This window comes from Coffea arabica, chromosome 10e (genome assembly GCF_036785885.1).
Source record: "Coffea arabica cultivar ET-39 chromosome 10e, Coffea Arabica ET-39 HiFi, whole genome shotgun sequence".
Classification (NCBI taxonomy): Eukaryota; Viridiplantae; Streptophyta; class Magnoliopsida; order Gentianales; family Rubiaceae; genus Coffea; species Coffea arabica.
The window spans coordinates 26,988,826-27,001,382 of NC_092328.1; positions in this window are offsets into that span (position 1 = coordinate 26,988,826).

Sequence of the window (12,557 nt, forward strand, 5' to 3'; positions counted from 1 at the left end):
ATTTGATTTATGTGGTAGACGACACTCCGATGAATGTGAATACTCCAGGGGAATAGGTCGGATGAACAATCGAGGACAGGACGCAAGATTGCTCAATAACCCTTGCCAAAGCAAGTTAAAGTGCTCGAACTCTCTTCTTAGAAGAAGGAACGAATTAAACCAATTTTATTGATAAAACGACTACCCTAAAACCTTACAAAGCAAGCCTATTTATAGGCCAAAGTGACTAAGAAAACCTAAGGAAACAATGGCAAAGAGTTCGGCCATCTTGGTGTCCAAGATGGGCCGGCCCAATGAGCTATGAAGACAAATTAATCCAATCTATCAAATACTAAGGCTAAGGCCCTATAGGGCCGGTCCTCTTGAAGGCCCACTTGAGTCTTCGTGGGCTTGGATCATGGTGCAAATGGCTTGATTGTCTCTCTCTAAGCCCTCAATATCTTTGTGAACTCCATGTTGGTCTTGGACGACTCGAACCAGGGCTTGGAGTGATTCTTTGAAGAGCTTGGCCCGTGCACGTGTGACTGGGCCCAATGGAACTCGGACTGGGTTATTGCGTGGGCTGAGACTCGTGCACACATGAGTCCTCTCCTCTTGAGAAGGATTTGCCCTCAAATCTGGATCCTCCTCGTCAAGAAATGGGCTTAGGTCCGCGACGTTGAAGGTTGCACTAACAGTGTACTCCCCAGGTAGCTCCAACTTGTATGCGTTGTCATTGACTCGTTGGAGTACCCGAAATGGTCCATCACCTCTTGGGGACAATTTGCTTTGGCGTTGCTTGGGAAATCGCTCGTTCCTCAAGTGTAGCCAAACCCAATCTCCAGGCTCAAAAATCATCTTGCGACGGTGGTTGTTGGCTTGCTGGATGTATTGCTGCGTACGCTTCTCAATGTTTGCTCGGACGGCCTCATGTAACCTGCGCACAGAATCAGCTTTCTTTTTCCCATCTAAGCTTGTGTGGTCAGAGGAAGGTAAGGGCACCAAATCAAGGGGGGTGACGGGGTTGAAGCCATAAACAATCTCAAAGGGGGAGTATTGTGTGGCACTATGCACAGTTCGATTGTAGGCGAATTCAACATGAGGGAGGCACTCTTCCCAAGTCTTAAGATTCTTGTTAATCAAGGCCCGAAGTAGAGTGCCAAGTGTGCGATTGACAACTTCAGTTTGTCCATCGCTTTGTGGATGACTAGTGGTGGAGAATAATAACCTAGTGCCTAGTTTGGACCACAAAGTCTTCCAAAAGTAACTCAAGAATTTCACATCTCTATCACTGACAATAGTTTTAGGCAGGCCATGCAGACGGACAATTTCTTTGAAGAACATATTAGCAATATGAGATGCATCGTCAGTTTTGTGGCGAGGAATAAAATGAGCCATCTTAGAGAATCTATCAACCACAACAAAGATGGAGTCATTACCCCTTGTTGATCTAGGCAATCCTAATACAAAGTCCATAGACAAATCAACCCAAGGATGGTGAGGGATGATAGGTAATGGGGTATACAAGCCATATGGATTTGTCTTAGACTTTGCCTGGTGACAAGTAGCACATCTACCAACCATGCGTTCAACATCTCTACGCATATGAGGCCAGTAAAAGTGCTCTTGCAACATGGCCAGAGTCTTGGTGATGCCAAAGTGGCCCATGAGACCACCACTATGTGCCTCTCGAATCAAAAGATCACGAATGGAAGAATTAGGTACACACAGTTTATCTACATGGAATAGAAATCCATCATGCAAGAAGTATTTTCCATGCGGGTTCTTAACACAAGCAACATAGATATCACCAAAGTCATGATCATTTGTGTAGAGTTCCTTAACCATTTCGAACCCTAGTAACTTGGCATCCAGAAGGGCAAGCAACGAATGTCTACGTGATAATGCATCAGCCACTACATTCGTTTTGCCAGTCTTATACTTAATGACATACGAAAAGGTGTCAATGAAGCTTACCCATTTGGCATGTCGCTTGCTTAACTTGGGTTGTCCCTTGAGGTACTTCAATGACTCGTGATCAGTGTGTATCACGAACTCCCGAGGGCGAAGATAGTGTTGCCAAGTCTCCAAAGCCCTCACTAAAGCGTACAACTCCTTGTCGTACGTGGGGTAGTTTAATGCAGCTCCCCCCAGTTTCTCACTGAAGAAGGCACAAGGCCTCTTGTCTTGCATGAGGACCGCTCCAATACCTACACCAGAAGCATCACATTCAATTTCAAAAGTCTTGTGAAAATTTGGTAATGCTAACACAGGTGCATGTGTGAGTGTGTCCTTGAGGGCGAGAAATGCTTGTTCTTGTGATACTCCCCAGTGGAACTTGTCATTCTTCTTTGTCACGGCGGTCAACGGGGCGGCAATGGTGCTAAAATCTTTGACAAAGCGCCGGTAAAAGCCCGCCAATCCAAGAAAGCTGCGCACGTCAGGGACGGATGTGGGAGTTGGCCATTGCTCGATGGCCTCAATCTTGGATTTGTCCACCTTGATGCCCTGCGAACTTACCACATAGCCTAAAAACACAAGCTCGTTAGTACAAAAGGTGCACTTCTTGAGGTTGGCGTAAAGATGCGCCTGTCGAAGTGTCTCAAGCAACGAATGTCTACGTGATAATGCATCAGCCACTACATTCGTTTTGCCAGTCTTATACTTAATGACATACGAAAAGGTGTCAATGAAGCTTACCCATTTGGCATGTCGCTTGCTTAACTTGGGTTGTCCCTTGAGGTACTTCAATGACTCGTGATCAGTGTGTATCACGAACTCCCGAGGGCGAAGATAGTGTTGCCAAGTCTCCAAAGCCCTCACTAAAGCGTACAACTCCTTGTCGTACGTGGGGTAGTTTAATGCAGCTCCCCCCAGTTTCTCACTGAAGAAGGCACAAGGCCTCTTGTCTTGCATGAGGACCGCTCCAATACCTACACCAGAAGCATCACATTCAATTTCAAAAGTCTTGTGAAAATTTGGTAATGCTAACACAGGTGCATGTGTGAGTGTGTCCTTGAGGGCGAGAAATGCTTGTTCTTGTGATACTCCCCAGTGGAACTTGTCATTCTTCTTTGTCACGGCGGTCAACGGGGCGGCAATGGTGCTAAAATCTTTGACAAAGCGCCGGTAAAAGCCCGCCAATCCAAGAAAGCTGCGCACGTCAGGGACGGATGTGGGAGTTGGCCATTGCTCGATGGCCTCAATCTTGGATTTGTCCACCTTGATGCCCTGCGAACTTACCACATAGCCTAAAAACACAAGCTCGTTAGTACAAAAGGTGCACTGACTTTCCTTTACCCAACCCTTACCTAAGAGGCCATCAACTTGCCTTTGAAGCTCCTTGGTCTCCTCAGGGCCCATGCGGTAAGCAGGTTTGTTGGGCAATGGTGCTCCAGGAATGAGGTCGATTTGGTGTTCAATTCCCCGAATGGGTGGTAAGCCATCAGGGACCTCGTCAGGGAAAACATCCTCAAATTCTTGCAAAAGAGCAACTATGCTCGCAGGCAACGCCTTGTCGAGCTCAGCAACATCCAAGAGCACATGCTTGCAAATCATGAGAAGTATAGGCTGATTAGAGTTCACCACTTTTCTAACATCTTTAGCCTTAATAATCATGTTGTGCTTCCTAGTGGTAGGTGCGATAGGTGATTTGTCATGTATACCCCTAGGTGTGCTCCCTTGACCCTTGGTTGATGGCTCACTCGTAGACGTGGATCCTTTACCAGGGTCGACTGCCTTTAGTTTCCTCCTTTGACGGTCTCGTTCACACTCCCTTTGCAATAGTAGTTGGTCCTCATAAACTTGTGCAGGTGTGAGAGGTGTAAGGACCTTACGTTTGCCATCGTGCAAAAGTGTGTACCCATGGTGCTGAAGGGATAGGTAGAGGTGTATACAAACTGAAAGGTTGGAGCTTGGACTTGGCACGGTGACAGGTGATGCAGCGTGACACCACTCGCTCTACATCCCGCCTCATGCGTGGCCAACAGAAATGTTCCTGTAAAGCACACAAGGTCTTGGTGACACCAAAGTGTCCTGATACGTTCCTCGATCAACTTGTTTCGAGACACGTAGCACGTTTGCCCAAGGATCTAGCAAGGTTGTCCAACGCTTGGATCGCGGGACCTAGAATCAAACGGACGACACGATTTGATTTATGTGGTAGACGACACTCCGATGAATGTGAATACTCCAGGGGAATAGGTCGGATGAACAATCGAGGACAGGACGCAAGATTGCTCAATAACCCTTGCCAAAGCAAGTTAAAGTGCTCGAACTCTCTTCTTAGAAGAAGGAACGAATTAAACCAATTTTATTGATAAAACGACTACCCTAAAACCTTACAAAGCAAGCCTATTTATAGGCCAAAGTGACTAAGAAAACCTAAGGAAACAATGGCAAAGAGTTCGGCCATCTTGGTGTCCAAGATGGGCCGGCCCAATGAGCTATGAAGACAAATTAATCCAATCTATCAAATACTAAGGCTAAGGCCCTATAGGGCCGGTCCTCTTGAAGGCCCACTTGAGTCTTCGTGGGCTTGGATCATGGTGCAAATGGCTTGATTGTCTCTCTCTAAGCCCTCAATATCTTTGTGAACTCCATGTTGGTCTTGGACGACTCGAACCAGGGCTTGGAGTGATTCTTTGAAGAGCTTGGCCCGTGCACGTGTGACTGGGCCCAATGGAACTCGGACTGGGTTATTGCGTGGGCTGAGACTCGTGCACACATCAGTCCTCTCCTCTTGAGAAGGATTTGCCCTCAAATCTGGATCCTCCTCGTCAAGAAATGGGCTTAGGTCCGCGACGTTGAAGGTTGCACTAACAGTGTACTCCCCAGGTAGCTCCAACTTGTATGCGTTGTCATTGACTCGTTGGAGTACCCGAAATGGTCCATCACCTCTTGGGGACAATTTGCTTTGGCGTTGCTTGGGAAATCGCTCGTTCCTCAAGTGTAGCCAAACCCAATCTCCAGGCTCAAAAATCATCTTGCGACGGTGGTTGTTGGCTTGCTGGATGTATTGCTGCGTACGCTTCTCAATGTTTGCTCGGACGGCCTCATGTAACCTGCGCACAGAATCAGCTTTCTTTTTCCCATCTAAGCTTGTGTGGTCAGAGGAAGGTAAGGGCACCAAATCAAGGGGGGTGACGGGGTTGAAGCCATAAACAATCTCAAAGGGGGAGTATTGTGTGGCACTATGCACAGTTCGATTGTAGGCGAATTCAACATGAGGGAGGCACTCTTCCCAAGTCTTAAGATTCTTGTTAATCAAGGCCCGAAGTAGAGTGCCAAGTGTGCGATTGACAACTTCAGTTTGTCCATCGCTTTGTGGATGACTAGTGGTGGAGAATAATAACCTAGTGCCTAGTTTGGACCACAAAGTCTTCCAAAAGTAACTCAAGAATTTCACATCTCTATCACTGACAATAGTTTTAGGCAGGCCATGCAGACGGACAATTTCTTTGAAGAACATATTAGCAATATGAGATGCATCGTCAGTTTTGTGGCGAGGAATAAAATGAGCCATCTTAGAGAATCTATCAACCACAACAAAGATGGAGTCATTACCCCTTGTTGATCTAGGCAATCCTAATACAAAGTCCATAGACAAATCAACCCAAGGATGGTGAGGGATGATAGGTAATGGGGTATACAAGCCATATGGATTTGTCTTAGACTTTGCCTGGTGACAAGTAGCACATCTACCAACCATGCGTTCAACATCTCTACGCATATGAGGCCAGTAAAAGTGCTCTTGCAACATGGCCAGAGTCTTGGTGATGCCAAAGTGGCCCATGAGACCACCACTATGTGCCTCTCGAATCAAAAGATCACGAATGGAAGAATTAGGTACACACAGTTTATCTACATGGAATAGAAATCCATCATGCAAGAAGTATTTTCCATGCGGGTTCTTAACACAAGCAACATAGATATCACCAAAGTCATGATCATTTGTGTAGAGTTCCTTAACCATTTCGAACCCTAGTAACTTGGCATCCAGAAGGGCAAGCAACGAATGTCTACGTGATAATGCATCAGCCACTACATTCGTTTTGCCAGTCTTATACTTAATGACATACGAAAAGGTGTCAATGAAGCTTACCCATTTGGCATGTCGCTTGCTTAACTTGGGTTGTCCCTTGAGGTACTTCAATGACTCGTGATCAGTGTGTATCACGAACTCCCGAGGGCGAAGATAGTGTTGCCAAGTCTCCAAAGCCCTCACTAAAGCGTACAACTCCTTGTCGTACGTGGGGTAGTTTAATGCAGCTCCCCCCAGTTTCTCACTGAAGAAGGCACAAGGCCTCTTGTCTTGCATGAGGACCGCTCCAATACCTACACCAGAAGCATCACATTCAATTTCAAAAGTCTTGTGAAAATTTGGTAATGCTAACACAGGTGCATGTGTGAGTGTGTCCTTGAGGGCGAGAAATGCTTGTTCTTGTGATACTCCCCAGTGGAACTTGTCATTCTTCTTTGTCACGGCGGTCAACGGGGCGGCAATGGTGCTAAAATCTTTGACAAAGCGCCGGTAAAAGCCCGCCAATCCAAGAAAGCTGCGCACGTCAGGGACGGATGTGGGAGTTGGCCATTGCTCGATGGCCTCAATCTTGGATTTGTCCACCTTGATGCCCTGCGAACTTACCACATAGCCTAAAAACACAAGCTCGTTAGTACAAAAGGTGCACTTCTTGAGGTTGGCGTAAAGATGCGCCTGTCGAAGTGTCTCAAGAACTAATCTCACATGCTCTAGGTGCTCATGCTCACTATGACTATAGATCAGGATGTCATCAAAGTAAACAATGACAAACTTGCCAATAAAGTGTCTCAACACATGGTTCATTAGTCGCATGAAGGTGCTAGGGGCATTAGTTAAGCCAAAAGGCATGACTAGCCACTCATAGAGACCATGTTTGGTTTTGAAGGCTGTTTTCAACTCGTCGCCCTCTTTCATCCGAATTTGATGATAGCCGCTCCTTAAGTCTATTTTGGTGAAAATAATGGCACCATCGAGTTCATCAAGCATATCATCAAGTCTAGGAATGGGATGACGATATTTGACAGTGATAGCGTTCACAGCCCGACAGTCAGTGCACATGCGCCAAGTACCGTCCTTTTTGGGAACAAGTATCATAGGCACAGCGCAAGGACTTAGACTTTCCTTTACCCAACCCTTACCTAAGAGGCCATCAACTTGCCTTTGAAGCTCCTTGGTCTCCTCAGGGCCCATGCGGTAAGCAGGTTTGTTGGGCAATGGTGCTCCAGGAATGAGGTCGATTTGGTGTTCAATTCCCCGAATGGGTGGTAAGCCATCAGGGACCTCGTCAGGGAAAACATCCTCAAATTCTTGCAAAAGAGCAACTATGCTCGCAGGCAACGCCTTGTCGAGCTCAGCAACATCCAAGAGCACATGCTTGCAAATCATGAGAAGTATAGGCTGATTAGAGTTCACCACTTTTCTAACATCTTTAGCCTTAATAATCATGTTGTGCTTCCTAGTGGTAGGTGCGATAGGTGATTTGTCATGTATACCCCTAGGTGTGCTCCCTTGACCCTTGGTTGATGGCTCACTCGTAGACGTGGATCCTTTACCAGGGTCGACTGCCTTTAGTTTCCTCCTTTGACGGTCTCGTTCACACTCCCTTTGCAATAGTAGTTGGTCCTCATAAACTTGTGCAGGTGTGAGAGGTGTAAGGACCTTACGTTTGCCATCGTGCAAAAGTGTGTACCCATGGTGCTGAAGGGATAGGTAGAGGTGTATACAAACTGAAAGGTTGGAGCTTGGACTTGGCACGGTGACAGGTGATGCAGCGTGACACCACTCGCTCTACATCCCGCCTCATGCGTGGCCAACAGAAATGTTCCTGTAAAGCACACAAGGTCTTGGTGACACCAAAGTGTCCTGATACGTTCCTCGATCAACTTGTTTCGAGACACGTAGCACGTTTGCCCAAGGATCTAGCAAGGTTGTCCAACGCTTGGATCGCGGGACCTAGAATCAAACGGACGACACGATTTGATTTATGTGGTAGACGACACTCCGATGAATGTGAATACTCCAGGGGAATAGGTCGGATGAACAATCGAGGACAGGACGCAAGATTGCTCAATAACCCTTGCCAAAGCAAGTTAAAGTGCTCGAACTCTCTTCTTAGAAGAAGGAACGAATTAAACCAATTTTATTGATAAAACGACTACCCTAAAACCTTACAAAGCAAGCCTATTTATAGGCCAAAGTGACTAAGAAAACCTAAGGAAACAATGGCAAAGAGTTCGGCCATCTTGGTGTCCAAGATGGGCCGGCCCAATGAGCTATGAAGACAAATTAATCCAATCTATCAAATACTAAGGCTAAGGCCCTATAGGGCCGGTCCTCTTGAAGGCCCACTTGAGTCTTCGTGGGCTTGGATCATGGTGCAAATGGCTTGATTGTCTCTCTCTAAGCCCTCAATATCTTTGTGAACTCCATGTTGGTCTTGGACGACTCGAACCAGGGCTTGGAGTGATTCTTTGAAGAGCTTGGCCCGTGCACGTGTGACTGGGCCCAATGGAACTCGGACTGGGTTATTGCGTGGGCTGAGACTCGTGCACACATCAGTCCTCTCCTCTTGAGAAGGATTTGCCCTCAAATCTGGATCCTCCTCGTCAAGAAATGGGCTTAGGTCCGCGACGTTGAAGGTTGCACTAACAGTGTACTCCCCAGGTAGCTCCAACTTGTATGCGTTGTCATTGACTCGTTGGAGTACCCGAAATGGTCCATCACCTCTTGGGGACAATTTGCTTTGGCGTTGCTTGGGAAATCGCTCGTTCCTCAAGTGTAGCCAAACCCAATCTCCAGGCTCAAAAATCATCTTGCGACGGTGGTTGTTGGCTTGCTGGATGTATTGCTGCGTACGCTTCTCAATGTTTGCTCGGACGGCCTCATGTAACCTGCGCACAGAATCAGCTTTCTTTTTCCCATCTAAGCTTGTGTGGTCAGAGGAAGGTAAGGGCACCAAATCAAGGGGGGTGACGGGGTTGAAGCCATAAACAATCTCAAAGGGGGAGTATTGTGTGGCACTATGCACAGTTCGATTGTAGGCGAATTCAACATGAGGGAGGCACTCTTCCCAAGTCTTAAGATTCTTGTTAATCAAGGCCCGAAGTAGAGTGCCAAGTGTGCGATTGACAACTTCAGTTTGTCCATCGCTTTGTGGATGACTAGTGGTGGAGAATAATAACCTAGTGCCTAGTTTGGACCACAAAGTCTTCCAAAAGTAACTCAAGAATTTCACATCTCTATCACTGACAATAGTTTTAGGCAGGCCATGCAGACGGACAATTTCTTTGAAGAACATATTAGCAATATGAGATGCATCGTCAGTTTTGTGGCGAGGAATAAAATGAGCCATCTTAGAGAATCTATCAACCACAACAAAGATGGAGTCATTACCCCTTGTTGATCTAGGCAATCCTAATACAAAGTCCATAGACAAATCAACCCAAGGATGGTGAGGGATGATAGGTAATGGGGTATACAAGCCATATGGATTTGTCTTAGACTTTGCCTGGTGACAAGTAGCACATCTACCAACCATGCGTTCAACATCTCTACGCATATGAGGCCAGTAAAAGTGCTCTTGCAACATGGCCAGAGTCTTGGTGATGCCAAAGTGGCCCATGAGACCACCACTATGTGCCTCTCGAATCAAAAGATCACGAATGGAAGAATTAGGTACACACAGTTTATCTACATGGAATAGAAATCCATCATGCAAGAAGTATTTTCCATGCGGGTTCTTAACACAAGCAACATAGATATCACCAAAGTCATGATCATTTGTGTAGAGTTCCTTAACCATTTCGAACCCTAGTAACTTGGCATCCAGAAGGGCAAGCAACGAATGTCTACGTGATAATGCATCAGCCACTACATTCGTTTTGCCAGTCTTATACTTAATGACATACGAAAAGGTGTCAATGAAGCTTACCCATTTGGCATGTCGCTTGCTTAACTTGGGTTGTCCCTTGAGGTACTTCAATGACTCGTGATCAGTGTGTATCACGAACTCCCGAGGGCGAAGATAGTGTTGCCAAGTCTCCAAAGCCCTCACTAAAGCGTACAACTCCTTGTCGTACGTGGGGTAGTTTAATGCAGCTCCCCCCAGTTTCTCACTGAAGAAGGCACAAGGCCTCTTGTCTTGCATGAGGACCGCTCCAATACCTACACCAGAAGCATCACATTCAATTTCAAAAGTCTTGTGAAAATTTGGTAATGCTAACACAGGTGCATGTGTGAGTGTGTCCTTGAGGGCGAGAAATGCTTGTTCTTGTGATACTCCCCAGTGGAACTTGTCATTCTTCTTTGTCACGGCGGTCAACGGGGCGGCAATGGTGCTAAAATCTTTGACAAAGCGCCGGTAAAAGCCCGCCAATCCAAGAAAGCTGCGCACGTCAGGGACGGATGTGGGAGTTGGCCATTGCTCGATGGCCTCAATCTTGGATTTGTCCACCTTGATGCCCTGCGAACTTACCACATAGCCTAAAAACACAAGCTCGTTAGTACAAAAGGTGCACTTCTTGAGGTTGGCGTAAAGATGCGCCTGTCGAAGTGTCTCAAGAACTAATCTCACATGCTCTAGGTGCTCATGCTCACTATGACTATAGATCAGGATGTCATCAAAGTAAACAATGACAAACTTGCCAATAAAGTGTCTCAACACATGGTTCATTAGTCGCATGAAGGTGCTAGGGGCATTAGTTAAGCCAAAAGGCATGACTAGCCACTCATAGAGACCATGTTTGGTTTTGAAGGCTGTTTTCAACTCGTCGCCCTCTTTCATCCGAATTTGATGATAGCCGCTCCTTAAGTCTATTTTGGTGAAAATAATGGCACCATCGAGTTCATCAAGCATATCATCAAGTCTAGGAATGGGATGACGATATTTGACAGTGATAGCGTTCACAGCCCGACAGTCAGTGCACATGCGCCAAGTACCGTCCTTTTTGGGAACAAGTATCATAGGCACAGCGCAAGGACTTAGACTTTCCTTTACCCAACCCTTACCTAAGAGGCCATCAACTTGCCTTTGAAGCTCCTTGGTCTCCTCAGGGCCCATGCGGTAAGCAGGTTTGTTGGGCAATGGTGCTCCAGGAATGAGGTCGATTTGGTGTTCAATTCCCCGAATGGGTGGTAAGCCATCAGGGACCTCGTCAGGGAAAACATCCTCAAATTCTTGCAAAAGAGCAACTATGCTCGCAGGCAACGCCTTGTCGAGCTCAGCAACATCCAAGAGCACATGCTTGCAAATCATGAGAAGTATAGGCTGATTAGAGTTCACCACTTTTCTAACATCTTTAGCCTTAATAATCATGTTGTGCTTCCTAGTGGTAGGTGCGATAGGTGATTTGTCATGTATACCCCTAGGTGTGCTCCCTTGACCCTTGGTTGATGGCTCACTCGTAGACGTGGATCCTTTACCAGGGTCGACTGCCTTTAGTTTCCTCCTTTGACGGTCTCGTTCACACTCCCTTTGCAATAGTAGTTGGTCCTCATAAACTTGTGCAGGTGTGAGAGGTGTAAGGACCTTACGTTTGCCATCGTGCAAAAGTGTGTACCCATGGTGCTGAAGGGATAGGTAGAGGTGTATACAAACTGAAAGGTTGGAGCTTGGACTTGGCACGGTGACAGGTGATGCAGCGTGACACCACTCGCTCTACATCCCGCCTCATGCGTGGCCAACAGAAATGTTCCTGTAAAGCACACAAGGTCTTGGTGACACCAAAGTGTCCTGATACGTTCCTCGATCAACTTGTTTCGAGACACGTAGCACGTTTGCCCAAGGATCTAGCAAGGTTGTCCAACGCTTGGATCGCGGGACCTAGAATCAAACGGACGACACGATTTGATTTATGTGGTAGACGACACTCCGATGAATGTGAATACTCCAGGGGAATAGGTCGGATGAACAATCGAGGACAGGACGCAAGATTGCTCAATAACCCTTGCCAAAGCAAGTTAAAGTGCTCGAACTCTCTTCTTAGAAGAAGGAACGAATTAAACCAATTTTATTGATAAAACGACTACCCTAAAACCTTACAAAGCAAGCCTATTTATAGGCCAAAGTGACTAAGAAAACCTAAGGAAACAATGGCAAAGAGTTCGGCCATCTTGGTGTCCAAGATGGGCCGGCCCAATGAGCTATGAAGACAAATTAATCCAATCTATCAAATACTAAGGCTAAGGCCCTATAGGGCCGGTCCTCTTGAAGGCCCACTTGAGTCTTCGTGGGCTTGGATCATGGTGCAAATGGCTTGATTGTCTCTCTCTAAGCCCTCAATATCTTTGTGAACTCCATGTTGGTCTTGGACGACTCGAACCAGGGCTTGGAGTGATTCTTTGAAGAGCTTGGCCCGTGCACGTGTGACTGGGCCCAATGGAACTCGGACTGGGTTATTGCGTGGGCTGAGACTCGTGCACACATCAGTCCTCTCCTCTTGAGAAGGATTTGCCCTCAAATCTGGATCCTCCTCGTCAAGAAATGGGCTTAGGTCCGCGACGTTGAAGGTTGCACTAACAGTGTACTCCCCAGGTAGCT